At 46.3% G+C, this 20,510-nt stretch overlaps 1 protein-coding gene across 1 annotated transcript in view; it reads right to left on the bottom strand.

The window, feature by feature from the left end:
- The window catches only part of LOC113491400 (collagen alpha-1(VII) chain-like), a 142,906-nt gene extending 133,917 nt beyond the window's left edge, over positions 1-8,989 (bottom strand). The window contains exon 1 of the mRNA XM_026868298.1: positions 8,898-8,989. The gene's annotated coding sequence lies outside the window, so the exon portion shown is untranslated. The remainder of the gene's footprint in view (positions 1-8,897) is intronic.
- Positions 8,990-20,510: the final 11,521 nt, after the last annotated feature.

Genomic DNA, 20,510 nt, shown 5'->3' with positions numbered 1-20,510 from the left:
CATCCTGAAACCAACAGGATACCAGTCCCTAAAAACATCCTTCAGCAGCACAGCAACACCCAGCAGAGAAGCTGTTAATGCAGCACTATTTGCAAGTGGTACCTTTGCCCCTTGCTGTTGTACAAAGGTTTTCCTTGCAGAGTGAAGGAACTGAGGCTGATTACTTTCCCACTCAGGTTGGAGATTAAGACCATTTTCCCATCTCTTCTGAAAGCTGTTTTCTCAGGCTGCTTTACTCTATGAGCTCATTTTAGTTTGGCACGCAGAGCCAGATAGTATTACGCTCCAGGAACGGATATGATTTGCAATTCAGTGCATTAGGGACCACGGTAATTGCAGAGCAGGGTGACCCTTTGCTTACAATTTAGCAGCAATTTTGCCTGTCCTGCTTTTCTAATAGAATAAAGTCACATGCAGCCGTTTATTTCAAGCCATTTGCAGTTAGTCAGAAACATGTTCAAAATTTGCCTCTTCCCTTTCCACCACTTACTAAACAAAAAAAGGAAATAAACCAAAGAAAAGCCTTCAAAGAACTCAACTGTGGTTAAGCCTGTAAGAACCCATAAGTTAAGCCTATAAGTACCAGCCAGACAATGAAGTGCAGAAACCCAGCCAAAAACTTCCCCTTGACTCTGCCCACGTTTACGCAAGCACTGCAATATTATCTGCTTTAAATATGCAGAAATGTTACGTATTTTAAGCAAAATAACATTAAATAGCTGTATGTTGTACAGATGGGGAGATTAAGGGCTTAGCTCCATGAGCAAATTACTGTGGTTTAACAAAACACAATGCACAAGCAGAGAGGAAGCCTTTCAGCAAGAAGATGCTCTGAGGCCAATATATATGCAAGAGGAAAAGTTCTATTTTTTAGGCAGAGAGGAGTAGGTATGAACTCATCTGCTTTAAATCACACTGGTCACGGGCAGTGCGGGATCATGCACATGGGGGTACACGCAGTTACTTAGGCTCAGCTGATGATCAAAAACTTGTTAAGACTCGGTGGGTTTGGTGCTTTTGCCTAAACCCAGGCATTTAGTGTCGTAAGAGGTGCCACCAGGCAGCTGAGACATGGACGTGGCTTGCAGTTATGTCTCAGGAATTAGGGGAGACCTTTGCCCTCCTGCAAAGGCTGTTGGAGAGATAATCCAGAACCTGAAAATACAGTAAATATTTATATGTTCAGGTCACTGAATCCATCCCCATGTCAGTGCTGGGATTGCTGAGAGCTAATCCTCCAGTCTGGCATTTCCTGCATCACCACCACAGGATGGAGCACAGGTGTTTGTCATGTTGTTGTGGGCGCTATTTCTCTTTAATTCCTTAAAATAAAACCAGAGAAGCCCACCTTTCCAAAAACCATCCGATGTTGAATGTTAATGAATGAGCACCAGCCACAAGGACCGTCCCTGGAGATGCGGCTGCTGCGACACGTGCCAGCTCCTGCAGAAAGCAGCATGGCACCAACAGACCACGGGTGTCCCCACACATGTATGTGTGTCACACAAGAGCAGTGTCCACAGCCTCTTTAACTAATTGTATCCCAACCTGTTTCTTGAGAATGTTTCAAATTTTGAGCCATTTCAAAATTTCCCCGCCTGCAAACCAGAGTTTTCCAAAAGAAATGCACGTGGAGCACAGCTTGAAACATTTTAGTTTTTCTTAGGGAACATAATCCAGCACATTCTCCTATCTGATAAAATACTTCAAACGTAAGTAATTTTAAAGCAAATAAATGAAAATGATCCTTTCAGAAAGCAGCCACAGCACTCTCACTTTTCCCTTAGCAGCATCTAAACTCCTCAGCCTAATGCTCTGGGGTGTTACAGAGCCATCTTTTCTCAAAAAAACCCATGATTTTAAAGATATTCTCATCATCTCGGGTGGCCTGAGTTACAATTCTGGATGCCCAGGAGCTAAGAGACTCAGTTATAAGGCAGAGAAGGACAGTTCTCACCCAGGGCACTGGATATGCTGGGGGTCCCATTAGGCTCCATCAGCACAAGATGCACAAAAAGTCAGTGGAAGAGGAGACAGACACACAGCTCGTCCTCTGCACCAGGCCCTGCGAGCTCAGTGCTTGCTCTGATGGGCAATTCAGCACAGCTGAAGGATTGAGATGTCACTGAATTGTAAAAATCATGGGTTAGGTTGGGAAAGGAGCCCCAGAGGACCAATTGTCTGATCACTTCTCCAAGCTGAACGGACCGAGATCTCCACGTATCTCCTCGTACATCATGCTCTCCTGTCCCTGACCACCTCAGCGTCCTCAACTGCAGTTGTTCCAGTGTATCAATAACCTTCCTGTACTGGGGAGCCCAAAATTGGACATTCCACTCCAAATGCCACCTCACAAATGCCAACAGAGGGAAGGATCTCTTCCCTGGCCATGTTGGCTCCACTTTTACTAATGCAGCCCAAGACACAATTGGCCTGACTTGCTGTAAAGACACACTGCTAAGCATAGAGTCCACCCCTCTCTCTTTATTTAGTGGGGTGGGTTTTTTTAACCTTTTAATGTGTATTTCTTGGAAAGGAGACATGTGCTGATGTGTTATATCTCAGCCCAGGGCTCCCCATTCATAAAGATCACATTTTACATCAGCTCCTTCCCCCTCGAGCAGCAGATGCTGCCTGTACTTGACAACATTTCCATCCATGCCTGTCCCACGCCAGCTTAAAATTACAGCTTCAAAACTCAATTTGGAGATGCAGGGAGAAACAGGGGAGCTCCTGGGCTTTTTCATATTTAACGTTGCTCAGCAAGTCCATTTATCTTCCCTGTCAAACCAGACATTACAGCAGCACGCAGTCCCTGCCGTTTCTACACCCAAAAGGAAAGTATTAAACACCTGATCACGCTGAGACCCCAGAGCCTCCTCTTGTTCTAGGACATATGGATGGAAGTGGTGGGAAGGATCATACATCTCACTGTCTTCACATATACCCTGGAGAAGGGCTGGGAAGTGACTCACCAAGAAGCCAGTCCCTGCGGGATGGGGATGGCAGCTGTGTTTGCCCTCAAATTCATGCAATGAATTCATACTCACGCCAGCACCCACAGCCTGGGGCACCCTGATTGCAAACAACAGATGTTCAGGTTTCACCAGCTGAGGGTATGGTCCCCACTGGAAGCATCTGAGCACCTCCCCCCAGCAATTTACACCAGGTTCAACTGCTCATGTCCCACTTAGCTCATCATCACCAAAAGGTCTACCAGTTCTCTGCCAAGTTTCATGGTAATCCCTGCTCAGAGCTCTCCTTTTGAGGGAGAGAGGGCTGGAGGCACCAGATGTTTGAAATCACAGCCACCCCACCTCAGGGCAACGCACTGTATCTTCCACTCCACAGCAAAAGTGCACAGCAAGGGAGGTGAGTCAAGATGACGGGTGAAAGCAGAAGACTGAAACCCTGCAAAAATGTAAGGTTCAACATTTTAACATCTCACGTCTTCCCTGTGCATTGTTTGGAGCACATGAACCAAATCAACCACTTCCAGCCTGTGCCAGGTCACAGGGTAGCTGTTTTCAACAGGCAGCGATCAAAACACTGCCTGTACATACTTTCTGCTCATAACTTTTCTGCTTAGGTTCAGGCTATTAAAGCAACTATGGCATGGCCCAGGGGGCTGTCAAGGGGTTATGAAATATCTCCTCTCTGGACTTCCAGTTCATCTCTTCTCAAAACTGACATCTGTTAACATCTATCAGCTATTTGATGCCCCATGTGAGGGGAATCCAGTGGCTGAGATGCCACCTGCACAGAGGTGGTGATGGCCCGAGGAGGAATGTCCCCCAGTATCTGACAGGAGGGCCACTCAGTGGGGAAGAGAGCACATCCTGCTCCTCTCTCCAAATGCTGGCTGGACCCTGGCAGGCTCTGCAGCACCTTGTTGTAAAGTCAGAAGCATTATTATATCAGCAGAATGCATCCTGGGTCAAACCAGACCCTCATGAAACATAGGTGACTCTGATGGATTGTCACCTCTGGATCCAGGCTAACACCACACAGCACAGATTTTTTTCTGTCTAAAACACAGTGTTTTGGGGGATTTGTGGGTAAGCTTCACATGCAAACTTTCTCTCCTTAGAGCATATCAGGTTCAATAGCTACCGAGCTAAAGAAACATTTTTCTCCGTGTTAGACTTGCCCTATACAGATATAAAGGGCCACACCTTTGGGCACTGCTGTTCCCTTGTCTGATATTCCACAGCATCAACCCAGCAAGCACTGACCGCCAAGAATGACCAAAGCAGACCCTTAGAGCCATATATGAAATATATGGAAATGGTTTGTGCCTTTAAACCGGTGCCACCACAAGCATTCCTTTTGCTGGGAAGGTGGCAGATGCCAAGTGTGAAGGACCACTGCCTGAATGGGCCTCCAGCAAATTACCTGGAGTGCCAACATGGAGCATCTCTTGGTGCTGCCGAGGTTACTGTGGGGAAGAAGAGGGCATTGATCTCTTGTGATGCTAAGCCAGACCTCCAGATTGATATATGGCTCTCTCTGGAGTTACCCACACGCTGCCTGGAAGCCATCAAGATGCTCTGTAGCTCCTATTCCAGCATGATCCCCCCTTCCCACAGGCAGCCATGCATTTCCCTCCCCATCCCAGCCTCACTGTCTCAACCCCTGCCCTTCTCTTGCAGTGTCACCTGCTGAAGGGACCAGCCCTTTGCTTTCTCTGTTAAAGACACCTCCAATGACATCTTCATACGTCACATCCATCCCCTTCTGGTGTTGCTAAAGGGGCCCGAGTCCTTCCCCAGTACCACAATCTTTGAAACAGTATGATTTGCCTGTGGAAATGAAGCAAATACGGTGAGCTCATCTGTACGTCTATACCTGCAGGGCTTTACTATCTTTCCTACAAAATACCAAACCAAATTTCACAGAAATCATCAGACAGAGTCTGTAAGTGTCTTAGCCCAAACATCCCAACTACAGGAAAAAGCAGCATGTAGGTCCCAGAGAAACCAGACAGAAGGGAAAACTCAACAGTGAAGGCAACATCTTGGAGGGGAAATACCCCATATTAAATTTCAGATGAATTAGGAACCAGTTCAGTTAAATTCCCCAATGTGGAAGGCACTTGTGCCTCTGCTGGCTGGAGAAAATGCCTTGAGATTAAAAAAACCCCTCTTAAACAAGAAGTTACTAAATAAATTAAATTAAGCCCGATCAGAAGAAACAGAGACCTCCCCCACGTCTACCCCTTGGAAATAATACAGAACACATTGCACTGGCTGTAGCTGAGTGCTCTGCAGGAGGTACAGGGAAATACCCTGCTGGGATACAGTCCCTTGCCATCAGGATACCGCAGCAAGATGGGACTGGGAAAGCTGGGTTGGAGTCTCTGTTGTACTGGTCACACATCTCATTTCAATTACTGGCACCATTTGGTAGCCCAGTTCACTCTCACGTCAGGCAGTCGGATGCAAGGCAGATGTTAGAAATTGGAAACACAGCAGTGAAGAAGTTGGAAGTCCCAAGACTACACAGGGACTATGCAGGGAGTGTAACACGATGTTTCCTCATGTGACGGCAGCATTTTGTGCTTCCTGGTGGTGTGCTCTCTGTTAGGGACATCTAATCTGAAGCAGTTGGGTGGTTTTCAGCAGATGAGGAAGTGGTTATGGCATGCACCTACTCTGCTCATCTAGCCTTCAGCTACGCAACGTGGACACACTTGGTAAAAGCAGAAGTAGGACCTTCTCTAACTCACATACAAATACTTGCAAGGTTCTTCAAGTCCAAAAAGTCACTGTCTTTCAATTCCCAGTGGTCACCACCCACAAAATTCCATGTGTCTTAAAAATGACAGCAAGTGGCAGATCAGAAGAGTAAGTAAGGGTAAAATATGCAGTAGATCATGGCTTGCCTGGGAAGTACTTTCATATGTTCATTGAACACAACTTCTAAACATCTCCAGCCAGATACAGACCATTTACTGAGATCACCAAATTCCCCCCAAATATTAGTGAGAGCTCTGATGGTTTGACCTTATCCATCAAGATGATCTCAAAATGAATGGTAAGTGAAGGAGACCCTGTCTCCATCATGAGCAGATGTTGAAATGAATGTAGCATGGCTAGTCACTCAAAAATGGACTTTTCAGCTTAAAATTAACTATCAACAGTCCAAGGATGGAAGGCAGCCAGATGCACTGACAGGTTACCTCAGACACAAGCCATGTGTCATTTGATCATATTTTTAATTATTTAGAGCAGATGTTTAAAAAATCCTGCATCTCAGCTGAATTTTGGGTAAGTTCCAGAAGAATTCTGAGAACAGGTGTAGAAGAAATCAGCATCTTTTTCATCTGAAGGGGGATGGAGAACAGAACCCTTCACCCTTCAGAGGTGTTGCATCGGGAGTCACTGAGCTAAATACAATCGCACAAATTGGTAATTTGCATCCTAGCAATTAGTATCCTTGCTCTCATGGACAATACCCACTGAACTTCACTCAGTCACAGATTTACCTGAAGAGCCAGCTTTACCACAACCACTACTGATGGCCAGCATGGCAAATACATCATGTGACACAGTGGCACCACAGTCCAGCTGTCTTGTCCCTGCTCCCTCCAGGCTTTTACTGACTGCAGGCTTATGTCACAGTAGGAAGCATCAAGCCCCTTCCATTACAGATGGTTAGGGTGGGTGGGTGGTTGAGCTGGACTTAACTATCCATGAATAGTCAGTACGGCAGCCTGCTTGGAGATGTCTAACCTGGCGGCAATAGCAAGAAAGCAGGATAAAACACTACACTTCCAGGCTATATAGCATCATTCCTCGACCATTAGGTATTTTGATGATAAAACCATTACACGTTAAGGGTTAATGAAGGATTTTCTTTCCTTAGTGTAACAAAGACAGATTTTGTGTCTTAGCAGAGAGCTCCTTGCTCTTGCAGTGGGAGTGTTCAAGTGCCATGTCTGTAAGACAGTGGTTTCACAGCGGGTCATGAGTCTGGCAGCACAAATGGGTGTGGGATCACAAACCTAGAAGTGGGATCACGGAGGGAAAAGTGTGGGCAGCAGGAGTGTACAAGGGCCTTGCAGGAGTAAGTACACTCAACAGGGCAGTGCTGTGCAGTCCCTTGTATTCTAGAAAGCAAGCAAAGACCTACCTAAAAATCATCATCATAATTTTTTTCTCAGATGAGAGTACCTATAGTTTACAAGGCAAGAAAAGGAAAAGCTTTTTAGTGCATCCCCAGAGCAACTCCAGTACTCACGCCTCTGCAAAGTGAGCAAGGAAGAGCCTTCAGTGTTCCGTCTGCTGAGACATAACTTGTGAAATGATGCCCAAGTGGTTGGATAACCAGTCTGGGTAGCTCTTCTCACCACCATTTATTTTTCCAGGAGCAAAAGGGAGCTCCAAAGCACAGCAGATTCCTGTCACAGCTGCATTCACTCGAGATGTCTCTCAGAAGGAGCAAATCCTCACCTTTCACCTAGGCTGGCATTTCTATTTCACACTTGCATATATACACCTGCAACCTGATTATCCTGTGGAAGCACTTAAAGGTAACAGTAAACTCAAAGTGATTGATCTACAGATAATTTACCTTGGCAAGGAGGGCTACAAGTCAGCTATCAAGTGGACTGATAGACACTGCACTCCCACATGCAGGAGTGAATGACTTCCCTGGATAGTGGCATGTCTACAGCACCAAGAAATTAAATTATTAAGAGCAAAGGTAGTGGTGCCTTAACATAGAGGCTGATGAAGATGTGCCCTGAAAGAACTCCAAAACGCTTCAGCCAAACTAATGTTCCCTCCAACCTGTATGTGGTCAAATCTCACTATGTTCTGGATCACATTGTCAGAATTAAAAGAAGTCAAGAGGAAAAAGAATAGACTTCTTGCCTTCTTGTCTATGTTTCTTGAACAGAGAAAGGGTGTCCTCTGTTATCAACCCTTCCTGGGGTCACTGTGTGGCTCTTGGTGTTGCTCTACCATGGGAAGAAGTGGTTGTGGCTGCACTACTGGGAATTAAATGGACAGTGGAGGTGAAAAGAGAGATAAAAGCCGTTTATATCATGAAACACCACCAGGGTGAGGCTCTGCTGCTTTGGAAAAGAAAGAAATGGGTCAGGATAAAACTGGATGCCGCATATCAAACTCTCCATATGGTCAAGAGCCCTTTGACCCCCACACCTTGCATGGCTGAAGGGTGGGAGATGGCACCATCTTCACTGGCTGGGCACAGGCAGACTGGGCATGCCAACCAGCTCCAGGGCAGACTGATGGGTTTGGCTTGCTCCTCCCCACAGCTGGGGACCCTGCTTCATTACCAGCCCCTGGCTAGCACAGCCTTGATGACAGCCACCTCCCAATGTTAGCGCAGGACCTCAACTGCAAGTCAGGTGCAGCCGAGAGCTGTACATAGATTGCAAATCTGACTTATGCAAATAGAAACACTAGCCAGTGATCATTAAGAATAATTAGAGCCACTCCTATATATGGGATTTTAAGCACCCGCTTCAGATTTTATCTATCCTGTAAATTTTAGGGTGCAGGATTAAATCTAATGCGGGGGGGGACCTGGGGGAGAAAATTATCCCTAAATGTGCATCATACCCATCACACATCTCCTGAATCCAAGCGTCCCAAAGAATATTTAGAAGACCTCACAGATCTCCTCTTTTTTGCCCTTTTCCAAATATGTTTTGCTAAAAGTAGGATTTACAAAATGAAAATTCATTAGAAGGTCACAGTATAATACTCCAGCACAAACAATAGCAAGACACAGAATAGCCATCACTTTCCCCCTTTGCAATATTTTTTGCGCTAGTCTGAATCAAAATAAGAGTCACATTATCTCACCTCCTCGCTTTGGACTGTGACCCACAGTGACTACAATATAGCTCTTCCATTTTCACTTACCTTGTCCATAAGAGACAAAATGAAAGGGGAGCATCTGAAATTCGGCAACCCACACACCTGTAATGCATTTCAGACTGCTTCCTCCTCTGAAGCCTCACCAAAGACTGAGATAGAGGTTGAAAAGGGAAGATGAAAACTCCAGCCTCTCTGGAGGACACACTGAAAATCCTGCAGACTCTGGGAAAACTAAGATAGCTGAGAGTCAACCCTGCTGACTCTCGTTCTGCCAGAGAGCTGCAGCTGGTGCCAGTGAAATATTTATGCAAAGGCAGCAGATGTTGTGAGCAAAGTATGAAGAAAGGCATGAGAGCTGCAGTATTAGGTCGGGGCATCCAGCGCAGTGTTTGCATCCTACAATGGCCAACATCAGATGGTTAACAAGAGTGTAAGAGCAGGACGAGCACATGGAGACTTCCATCTTTCCAGGCTCCAGTGACCTATAGCTTAGAGACTTTCTGAGGCACAGACTGCATCTTGGAAATATCTTTGCATTCACAGAATCACAGAATCATTTCAGTTGGAAAAGCCCCTGAAGCTCCTCCAGCCCCACCATGACCTTCCCCCTGATCGTTCCCAACTCCCCCAGATCCCTCAGCGCTGGCTCAGCCCAACTCTTCAACCCCTCCAGGGATCCCGGGGACTCCCCCCTGCCCTGGGCAGCCCATTCCAACGCCCAACAGCCCCTTCTGCACAGAAATCCTTCCTCAGAGCCAGCCTGACCCTGCCCTGGGCAGCTTGAGGCCATTCCCTCGGGGCCTGGCGCTGGCTCCTTGGCTCCAGAGACTCATCCCCCCTCTCTGCCCCCTCCTGGCAGGGAGTTGCCGAGGGCCAGGAGGTCTCCCCTCAGCCTCCTCTTCTCCAGACTGAACCCCCCCAGTTCCCCCAGCCGCTCCCCAGCAGACCTGTGCTCCAGACCCTGCCCCAGCTCCATTGCCCTTCTCTGGCCACGCTCGAGTCATTCAATGGCCTTTTTGGGGTGAGGGGCCCAACACTGAACCCACTCAGCGAGTGGCGGCCTCCCCAGTGCCGAGCACAGGGCTCAGATCCCTTCCCTGTCCCTGCTGGCCACGCCAGTGCAGACACAAGCCAGGATGCCGTTGCCCTCCTTGGCCCCCTGGGCACACTCTGGCTCATTCTCACCCCCCCAGTCCCTCTCTGACCGGCAGCTCTCCAGCCACTCCTCCCCAGGCCTGTAGCCCTGCTGGGGGTGGTTGTGGCCCAAGGGCAGCCCCCGGCATTTGCCCTCAGTGAAACTCCCCCAGTTGGGCTCAGCCCATGGCTCCAGCCTGGCCAGGTCTCTCTGCAGAGCCTCCCTACCCCTGAGCAGATCAACACTCCCACCCAACTGGGTGCCCTCGATCCCCTCGTTTAGGTCATCAATAAAGATGTTAAACAGGAGTGGCCCCAACACCCAGCCCTGGGGGACACCTCTCATGACCAGCCATCAACTGGATTTAACTTCAACACCCTGTATGAACTTTTGTTCTATGAATCTTCTTACTTTGGAAGCCATTTAAACTTTTAGCACTCCCAGTGTCCTGTGGTAATGAGTTCCACAGGTTTACCACATGCTGCCTGAAAATGTTATGTCCTTTCATTTGTTTTCAACCTCAATCCTGCTAGTCTCATTTGTTGCCACTCAATTCTCATGCAAGAAAAAATATTAAAGTTTTTTAATCTGGGAGAAATGTTGCCTGTTTCTCTGGATCACTGCTGCCATTTCTAAGGCTTGGGAACATTCATTTGTACATCAACAGCAAGATCAGAAATAACATTTAAGCACCAACAGTACAACCTGGAAAACACTGAAGTGCCTGTGCTGATGGAGAGACTGAAGGAACCTGAAAATCTACACCAGCGTCTCTTAATACAGAGGGCAGCTACGTTCAACCCAGACCCTGACCCAGTAATACGCAAATGCAATGTTGTCCCAGAAATAAATGCAAAAGAGTCACTGGAAATCTCCAGTGTCTGCCTGGTATCAGCTCCTTCTCAGAGACCTTTGCAGCTAAGAGAAGCCCACAAGAGAGCTGAGCTTAGCTCCCTCCCATGTGGGTCAGAGATGATGGCTAGGGATTGAGCCTTCAGGTGGTCAGCAAATAGGTTTCCCTTGGGGTTGAACCATTAGCCAAGGAGACAAGGGGCAGACTGTAATTCATGTACAATGGGAGAGCAGACTAAATGCCCTGTGCTAGGAGCAAGCACAGCCCTGCTGAGAAAACCCCACCAACTTTCCCACTGTCTTCAAAATATTCTCCTAATTTTCTACCTCTCATCTTGAGGCTAACAAGGATCATCCATAATCCATTCACCCTCACCTGTGCAAAAGCTCACCATAACTGCTCAGTAAAAAAGAGGAAAAAACCCTCAAATTGTTCATTTCAGTAAAACAAAGTACAAAGGAGCTGCTGTACTGCTGGCTGTAGGGTTAAATGTGGTGCTACACGGAGATAGCTCCTCTCCTAGCTCATCTCCCAGCTGCTGGGATCTGGCCTGTTTAATGAAGATTGATTGACTTCAGGAGGCCACCTCTGTCTAGACTGCCTATGGCCCCTTTTTATTACCCTCACTCACACAAGTGAACCCAGGATCCAGGCACGGAAAAATTCCAGGCAATAGAGCAGCAAGAGAATAAATTGAATTTTCTCAGAGCAAATGGAGCCAGGTCTTCCCCAGCCCTTTCTCTCGGGCACAGATTCTCTTGGGTCTAATAACAGCTGAGACACCAACATCATTTTGTCAATGGGGGCCCAGAGAACATTTCATTTTTCTACCCTGACTTGTATTCATGAAGTTTGAAGTAATCTACTGCCTCCAAGGCCTCTTGACTTTAGGTTATGACAGCACTAGGAAACCCGTGCCCTCGCTGCAGCAGCCTGGCTGAGCTGTTACAGCCCCAGCCCCACAGCCTGTGCATACCAGCCTGCAGAAAGGCTAAACATGTGCTGGGTCTGCTGCAGGGCTCCCCTGGAGTGCAGGACATCTGCTTCACAGCCCCACCATGAGCTACTGGGATCCCCACAGAGACATGGAGAACAAGAGATTATTGATGACCTGGCCAACTAAAGAAGGTTCTTAGGCCATGGCCAATGCTTGGACTAAGGAAATGTCTTCTAGCCCCACAGCCAACACATAGAATAGAGTTTCTGTCCACAGACCTAAATTATCTGTATAACTCCATCACCAAAATGGAGTCATAGCCACACTATCTGGTCCTTTGCCCAGACTGGACCTGTGCATTATTTGGGAGTGTGATAGTTTTCTTAGGGTAAAGCCGTGCCAGGGACTGTGCTAACAGGGGAACAAATTTTCCATCCACTAATCTAGGAGCCCCAATCCTGTGGCATGATATGTCATCGATCTCCATAGCAGCAGTGAACAAAAGTCACAGGTGGAGCAATAAATAAGGTCTATTCTCTGAACACACTTGTGGAGACAGTGAAAGCAAAGAAGTGGAAGAAAGAGCATTGAACAGGAAAAGATGGATGAGAAGCAGACATGGGCATATTTCACGTGGGAAAAAAACGTTTAGAGTAGCAGAAAGTTTCTAGCCCTCTCAGAAGAGATCTTGGAACAACTTCCCAAAACCTTATTGGAGCCCACGTGAAGTCATGTCATGTTACTCAGGGTGTGCTGTGGTTTCAAAGGTCTTGGACCATGACAGTTCTTCCAAATAGACGGGTAGGTCCAATTTTCAAAATCCCACATGTCCTGCACTGCATTGAAACCAAAGCCTGAGGTTGGGAAGAACTCTAATTCCCATGATGTGGGAGCCAGAAGCAACACAGGTTGGAGAAACATTAAAAATGGACACAATACTTAGATAAAAACATGTTAGTGATGGTTCTCCTGGCTTTCACTGAAGGAAAAGTGAATTTGGGTCCACAATTTACAACGCACTGAACCGAAACCCCAGTACTGACCAAAGGAAGGTCTGGGACGTGGTCTGCATTGCTGAGGCTTGCAAAACTCTTTAATACCTGAAGATGTATTCCTTTTCAATTTGTCACCAAAGGTTTTTAAAGCAACAAGCTCTACCTGGGGTGAATGCATAGTTTAGATGTTTAATGATAACGATTCTCTGATGCCTTGAGGGTATAGTATATTAGTTCTTCACCTGAAGGCACAAGGGGGGCCAAACCCAGTCTTAAATCATAGCAAATATGAAAAGATTTGAAAGGAGGGAGTTTTGGCACAGCTTAGGGGGGAGGACAAGCTGAGTTTACTGGAGTGTCGCTTTCCAGGGGCAAGGTGGATCAGCATGGAGCATAAGGAGGGAACCTAGTTAAATGTTAGGCTCCAAAGGAGAAGAAAACATGCCCACATTTTGATACAGATAACTCTGATTCACTTTCTATACAAGAGTAAAAACAGTAAAAAGAAAAAAAAATTAAATCTCTCTTTTCTTTGTCTTTGCATGTTTAGGTTAATTTAACTGAAAGAATACTTCTATGAGAACCCATCAATCACCTGTGGAAAGTCATGCTCACTCGCCTAAAGCATAGAGAGACTTATCCAGTGTGGGGAGACTCTTAAAAGGGAAAAGCGCTTCAGGTTGAAGTTCTTCCAGCTCATTTAAAGAGATGTCAAGTTTAACAGTCTTAAGGAATGAGGAGGAAGAAGGGGGAGAGAGCTAAAAGAAAAAAAAATAAAGCAGCTATTTCCAATTTTTCCCCCCATCTCCCCTCAAAATATGCCTGGAGGTTTTAGCCTTTACCATTTTTGACAAGTAGCAACACACACAGGCAGTTCTAGCACCAGTACTACTTGATCAAGGAGTTCTGCTTTGGAAATCACCCAAGTAAAACTTGGCAGAGAAAAATAAAGGGAAACAAAAAAGGGGGAGTTTAAAAAGTGACATAGAGGAGAAAGGAGGCCAGATCCTCAGCAAAGCAGTTTCTTGCATCTCTTCTTTCTCACGGGAGCCCTGCTGCTTTACACTAGCAAGGGACAGGCTCTGAGCATGTCAGAGGAACATCCATGAGGAAGAAAACCAGCTCACGTACCTCACAGAAAATGAAATGTTTGAGACAGCAGGGATGTCTCCTGCTCCATCCAGAGAAACAGTGAGCATTTCTGAAATGCTAAGCTGAAAATGTGCAAGGTGCTAAAATGCGATGTATTTAGCAAATAACTGAAATTGCTGGGAAAATATCCACCGAGGAGGGAGTGGGAGGAATATCTGGGGGGCCTGAAAGTTTTTGATGGAACACATAATCCCAAGAATGTGACAATTTAAGGAGAGGATAGAGACTTACCCCTTCTAATGCATCTAAAAATACATCAGTGATTTATTTTAGTTATTTTTAAAATGACATGATACCATAAAAGAAATGGAAACTTAAAGCTGCCTACCACAAAAAGCTTCCCGACAGAAAAGCTAAAGACTCCTCCCCTGGCCAAAGCTGTAAAAGTCCAGGGATTGGGGACATTTCAAACAAAGCTGGTGAAAGTGGAGTAGCACTTCTTGAATTTCTATTGCTGCCCATTCCCAAAACAAAGGTGAAGGAGTTGATATAGAAAGGTTTGGAGAGCTGCACAGCAACAAGACAGCGGCTGGCAGCGCAGACTGTTTTAGGACATGAGTTGTCTCTCCCAACAGTACTTGTTGACACCTGGGTTAGATGAGTTTAGGTTTCAGGCATACAAAAGGGATCTATTCCTTACCACCGCTCTCCCACCACCTACCGTGGTGATACATAACACTGGAGGAGGGAAATCCAAATCCCAGGATCTGTTCCCTTCCTTTGCCCCGACTGGTGTGACCTAGTCTCTGCGTCTGCAGTTTAACTGTCCCCACTATAAAATAAGATTAACAGTAATAATCTGCTGAGGAAAAGTGCTGTCAGGTTTGAGGACTGTGAATGAGGAGTTCATGTTGGAAAATCCGGGGCAGGTGAGAAGTCTCCATCTTCAGCTGCATGTTTTCACCACCACAGCCCGAATGCTTCCAGTTCATATCAGCGGGGATCCAGCTAAACCTCACCTATGGCAGGTTAAGCTGCGAGGGTCTGCACTTTGGGAGGGGCTCAGTAATGGTATTTTGGCCATGGGATGACAACATTTGCTCATGGGTGCTTTAAGAGGTGAGGGTAATAATTCCCCTAACAGTAAAAGCCTGTACTTCAAGTCCCACAACTGGTTGCTATCCAAGTAAGACCCAGTGTGCTACTTCCTCTTTTGCCCACACACTATTTCACAGAACAGGCTTGTGATGAAAGACTGGAAATAAATCCGAGTTCACTCTCTGCATATCCCTTCTCAACTTGTCAGAACTGTCATTGGTTCAAAATCTCTTCTTTATCTTGCAGGGAATTCAGTTACAGGGAACAATTGCTTGGAAGAGAAAACAGGTCCAGTCTTGTCCACGCAGCCAAATACCACAGGAGTTCTTCATCTTTCAGTAGGAGAAGCAGCAGGATTTGATTCAGACATGAGCAGGGTCACAAATGGAAAGGAGAGGAGCCAGATGAGGTATCTCACCTCAGAAGACACTTTGCCGGGTCAAGGAAATAATTTGTACGTGCCTGAGTGTCTTTTTTAACTGCTACTTAACTGAGCTATTGAACCACACTACAACCAAAACCCTAAACCTGGCACCTTCCTCCCACGCTGTGGATCTTCAGTGTGCTCAAAACCTATAACTCATCAGGAGTCATCTTATTTTGTCTCGTAAGAAAACTGCAGAGAGAAAACAGTCAAGTCCAGGTCATGTCAGATGCCACTTAAAAAGCAGTGAGTCCACCACCACCACCACTCACTTCTCAACAGTCTGTCACTTTACCAGTTTTCTCATTCTTTGGAAATGCCCTGAACACAGAAACATGAGTCCATGTGGTTTGGAGAGAGTCCAGTTTGTCAGGTCTGAATCCCTTCTCTGGAACATCCACCATGAAGAATATTGTTATCACTGTCATAACAACATTGTTATTGGAGATGACACATACCACTCCATTTCAGCAGAGACACCATCACTGGTAGGGAGAGGAGAGGTTTGAATCAACAGTGTAATACACAGACAGACCAAAGATGCTGGTAAACAAAGGAAGGCCAAAGTGGAGCTTAAATGTATTAAAACTTGTTAATGTCGCCACTTGCAGTAATTCAGTATAATAAATAGCTTCTTTTTACCAGCAGCATCTTCATCTGACCACAAGGTCACAGGTGAAGTAGTCTAAGGTGAAGCCAAAGGTGAAATCTAAGGTGAAATCATGAATTATTTATAAGTCGTAGTTTATGTAGTTAGGAATCAGGCATTTCATTAGCTTGCTCTGTTTGCATCTTTCAAAATCTGCCAGGACTGCAGAATTCACCGTCTCAGAGATGCTTAAATTAAACATGCTACCTTGGCAGATCCACTTCAGAGATAGTCACACAATACCTGTGTGACAGCCCCGCCACCGCTGATACCCTGCGGTTTGAATAGGCATTTGCAGCACTGAAAGGACAAACAGTTTCGAGCTGAGCCAAAGGTCAATAATGGCTCTGTGACAGATTCGCATCCTCTGTGGACCAAGCACAGCAGAAGCCCGATAGCCTCTGCACATCAGCATTTATGTTAGAGCTACCTGCTTTTCCCTGGCACACGTCGCATACATATCGATTATGAAAAGAGGCAGGATCGGTTTGATTGATTTGCTTCCCGTGCATTAAGAACATGATTCGTTTACTTCTCAGAAAAAGCCATGCTTTAGAAAACAAGAGAGCAAGAAAGTCTTTCCAAGGAAGCTCAACTTTGAGAAACAAGATTTTGCCTGTGTCAGAATGGCAAAGTCCCTGGTGTTTTGTCAGATTTTGCCATACCTAACAGGCTCAGAACATGTTTTTCTGTAAATGAAACAAGACAACTTTTCATGCAGGAGCTTGAAGCTCTGCCTGCTTTCCCCCATCACTATATTTGTTCTGCAAGCAAAGACCAAAAATCTAAGATCCTCTGGGGAATCAAGGCCTGACTGTCTGCATATTGGGGCAGGGACAAGTGGCAAACTACTAAACAAAACTGGCTTCCTAAATTCCCTGTTCTTGTTTTCTTGCTGGCACGTGGAAGATCGCTCACAACGCGGTTCTGGGGCAGAGCTGACGGAAGGATTTCTGATGCATTCAGCAAGTCAACACAAACCCCTTCACCCAGCATACCAAGAATCCACAATTTAGTTTTAAACTGCATTTCAGAAGTCAAGAACTCAAAATGCTGCCAGGGATTATTCAAACCTTGAAGTGCTACAGATTTGTACTGAGAAGACAGCCCCGGCCCCCAGCCTGCTTTTCATGCCGAAACAGACTCCCTAGTGTTTCCATGATGTGAAAACATGTTTTGTTTTATTTCAGCCATCTCTGAAGAAAGTCAAAATAACACTGGAAGAAGCAAGATGATGTTTGTAGGTAGAAGTAATATCTTTTATTAGAGCATCTGCTGTTGTTGGAAAAAACAGGTAAGCCCTGGGCAGTAAAGAAAAGCTTTTGTCCTTATAGCTGAAAGCTTATTTAATTTTCCAGCTATATTATTTCAACCTACATCATCTTGTCTGTGTCCTTAGACCATCCTGACTGCAAGAACATGGCCTCAAGAGCATTGCTGTCCATTCACAGCCCGAAAGACAACTTGGCTACATTGCCACGAATTAGTACTCGCTCCTGGTAGAGAGAGAGAGCGCTGAGAAATCACTTTTGCTCATCAGACACTTACACTGACATCACTGGGTGTCCGCTCTTCGATACACTGATTTCTAAATTACTTTTGAAATGGTATTTTTTGAATATTAATTTTTTTCCTAATATCTGGCATTATTTTGTCATTCAGTTCAGTATCATAGAATTAATGTGAACTGAATTTTGAATGGATTTAATTTTTAATGGGAGTGAATTATACTCTTAGATATTCCATCTGTGATGGGGATCACTTGTGAAGAATACACCAACCTGCAAACAAGGAGCTTGGCATGTTAGTCCAGCATCACAGCTGGGATGAACCAAGCTCACTTCACACAAAGGAGAAAAGGCAAGTCTAGGAACATCTACATCTCTAGCCTCATGCTGAGGTGACCTAGAAGTTTTGGCAGTGTTATGAGCCCCCATCCCCTAAGAATTAAGCCATGAGACTGAGACAGACTGAGAACTTTCCTCAGCCAGACAATTCATCCCACAACCTACCTCGCAGTTATAACATCAGAGAGGATGTTAAGTACTCACTAGCCCAGACAAAACTGCCCTCCCAGAGGTGCCAGGCTACAATGAACAGCTCAAAAATGCTTTATGAGCTGACATTTTGGTTTTACTGTTACACTGGAGCAGTTCAAAAGAAGCAATTTGTTCTGTGGCTTAATGCATTTAGGAACCAAGGTGCGGCACATTTATTGTGGCAGAAAAACAACCTCAGTCCCCTGCTCCCTTTGAAGCACAAAGAAAGCGAATGAAAGGTGAAGAAGTGAGCACCCAAGGTAGCAAAAGCTTATTAGTGAAGGGAACAGAAAAAATCGATCATTCTGACCTGTTCAACAGCTGAGGATGTGGAAGCAGGAAACCCTGGAGACGTTACAAAGTGCCAGCAAGCCTGAGCAATCGTCTTTGTTTGTTGCTAATGAGCCATGGTGCTTTTTAATAATACATAAACCATTTAAAAGGACCTGATGGGAAGACCAAGTAAGTCAGTCGAAACGTTTCTACCTAGAGTGAGGTCAGAAAACACTGAAATGTTTTGTGAAATGGGGGAACAATGAACTTCTGCAAACTACAAAAACTGCTGGGGTTTCCAGAGGGTCTCCCAGATGTTTATACTCCCAAAGCATTATTTTCTGGCTGACCATCCTTCTAGAGGGTATATCCTAAGATGAAACTCCTGGAAACATCACAAGAGAGGCCCCAAATCCCTTGGGTCTGTGATGTTTTTATCAAGAAACCGTGGGGTTTCTATCTGTAGGCAAAGCCCACAAGGTACCCAAGCATTCCTGGGTGTCATTGCTATCATTTCCAGGTTTTCAGCCATAGCTCCAACCACCTTGGGTTTCCAGCCCCTAGGTAAGGAGTCTGGGACTGTGGGATCTCCAGCTTGGTGTCAAAAAGCCTAGAAACTCTCACAGTGAGCAAAAGAAATGGGCAGTCCTGGCAGTTTCACCCCTATCATTAGCTGCTTTTAGCAACAGAGAAGCTGCCAAGGCTGTCACATTCCCTGAAGAGCTGGAAATCATAAGGACAAGTGCTTCATTTTTGGACTCACCATAGTTTTTTGCAATGTGCTCATGGGATTTCACACTTGTGGTATTTAAAAGGAAAAAAAAAAAAAAAGATTTGGGTCTAATTCAGATCAAAACTTTATTAAAAACAAAATGAAACATCTACAGCATGAAAATCCCACTTTTTTATCAATACGGCTTCTATTGATCACGGACAGATGCTAGGACATAAAGACAGCACTGACAGAAGCTTATCAAGGCACTCCACATAACTTTAGAAGATGCTTTACCTCTGTGATATGTTAACAGCAGAAAATATGAATTGCTCTAACTGTAAGAATGCAAAAAACCACTCCAGGACCCAGGGATAAGGAGTAACAAGACACCAACACAACCTAATAGGAACAAAATAAAACTGAAGGTGCCATAGACACTGCATTAATCCCTACCGTAAGGCCACACCAGTCTGGAGAGTCCACAATGTCAGGGCTGCATCCTTGGGAGTGGTTGTGCTGCTTTAATTCATGTTTTTAGCGTGACTGACATGACACCATCTTCATCCTGACAAGAGAAGCCAAAGTGCCCAGTCAGGAAGGCAAATTAATAAACACACCATTGCAGACGGTTGGTGCAGCACCTCTGGGTGCAGTTTGCCGCCACACCAATAACCCTCTCACCCGATCTCCAGCACCGCAGTGCCCTTCTCTCCCAGCGACGTGTGGTGGCTCACGTCCACAAATACCACCTCGTCCATGGCTCTAAACTGGTGATTTTTTCCTCCACCTCTCCCTGTGAAGCGGCAGGTGGCTGCTGGGCCTGTCGGACCCGCACGGTCCCCAAGCTACCCCAACGCCACCATTTGTGCACCTTTGCCTCCTTTTTCTCCTTCCCAGGCCCTCCTTGTTGCCCTCATCTCCTTCCGAGCACACAATTGCTTTTCAGACCCAGTTTTGCTGCCTCGGTATCCAGCGTTTCTGGCACCATCACGGTGCCATTGACAGGGATTGCAGCGGGGTTTGCCTGGAGCCCCGGAGACCACGGGAGGACCTCCCAGGAGGCTCTACCACAGGCCTCAGCCGAGCTTGGTTTCACATCAGAGCCATAAGTTCATTATCTAAACCCAGTAAGGCAATTAGCGCCTGTTTCTCAGCGGGAAAGCGGCGTTAGACCGGCCCTTCCCCCCGGCCCCCCCCGCCTTCTCCTCGCGCCACCTCAGCGCCAAGGCCCGGCGCCGCCATTACGCCCCCTCGCGGAACTACAACTCCCATCATGCCTAGCGGGGCGGCACCGCCTGAGGGGCTGCGGAGAGGCGGCGCGGGGGCCGCCGGGAGTTGTAGTCCCGTCCCCGGAGCCGCGGCGGTATCGGTGAACGGGCGGCGGGCGGGGAGCGAACTACCGGCGCCCGGGAGGAAGCGGGGGTGGCGGGGCCGGGGCTGGGAGCGGG

Source organism: Athene cunicularia (assembly GCF_003259725.1).
Source record: "Athene cunicularia isolate RWA chromosome 1 unlocalized genomic scaffold, athCun1 chr1_part2, whole genome shotgun sequence".
In the NCBI taxonomy this organism is placed as follows: domain Eukaryota; kingdom Metazoa; phylum Chordata; class Aves; order Strigiformes; family Strigidae; genus Athene; species Athene cunicularia.
The sequence above is the reverse complement of the archived record's forward strand: the minus strand, read 5'-3'. Positions and strand labels throughout refer to the sequence as shown.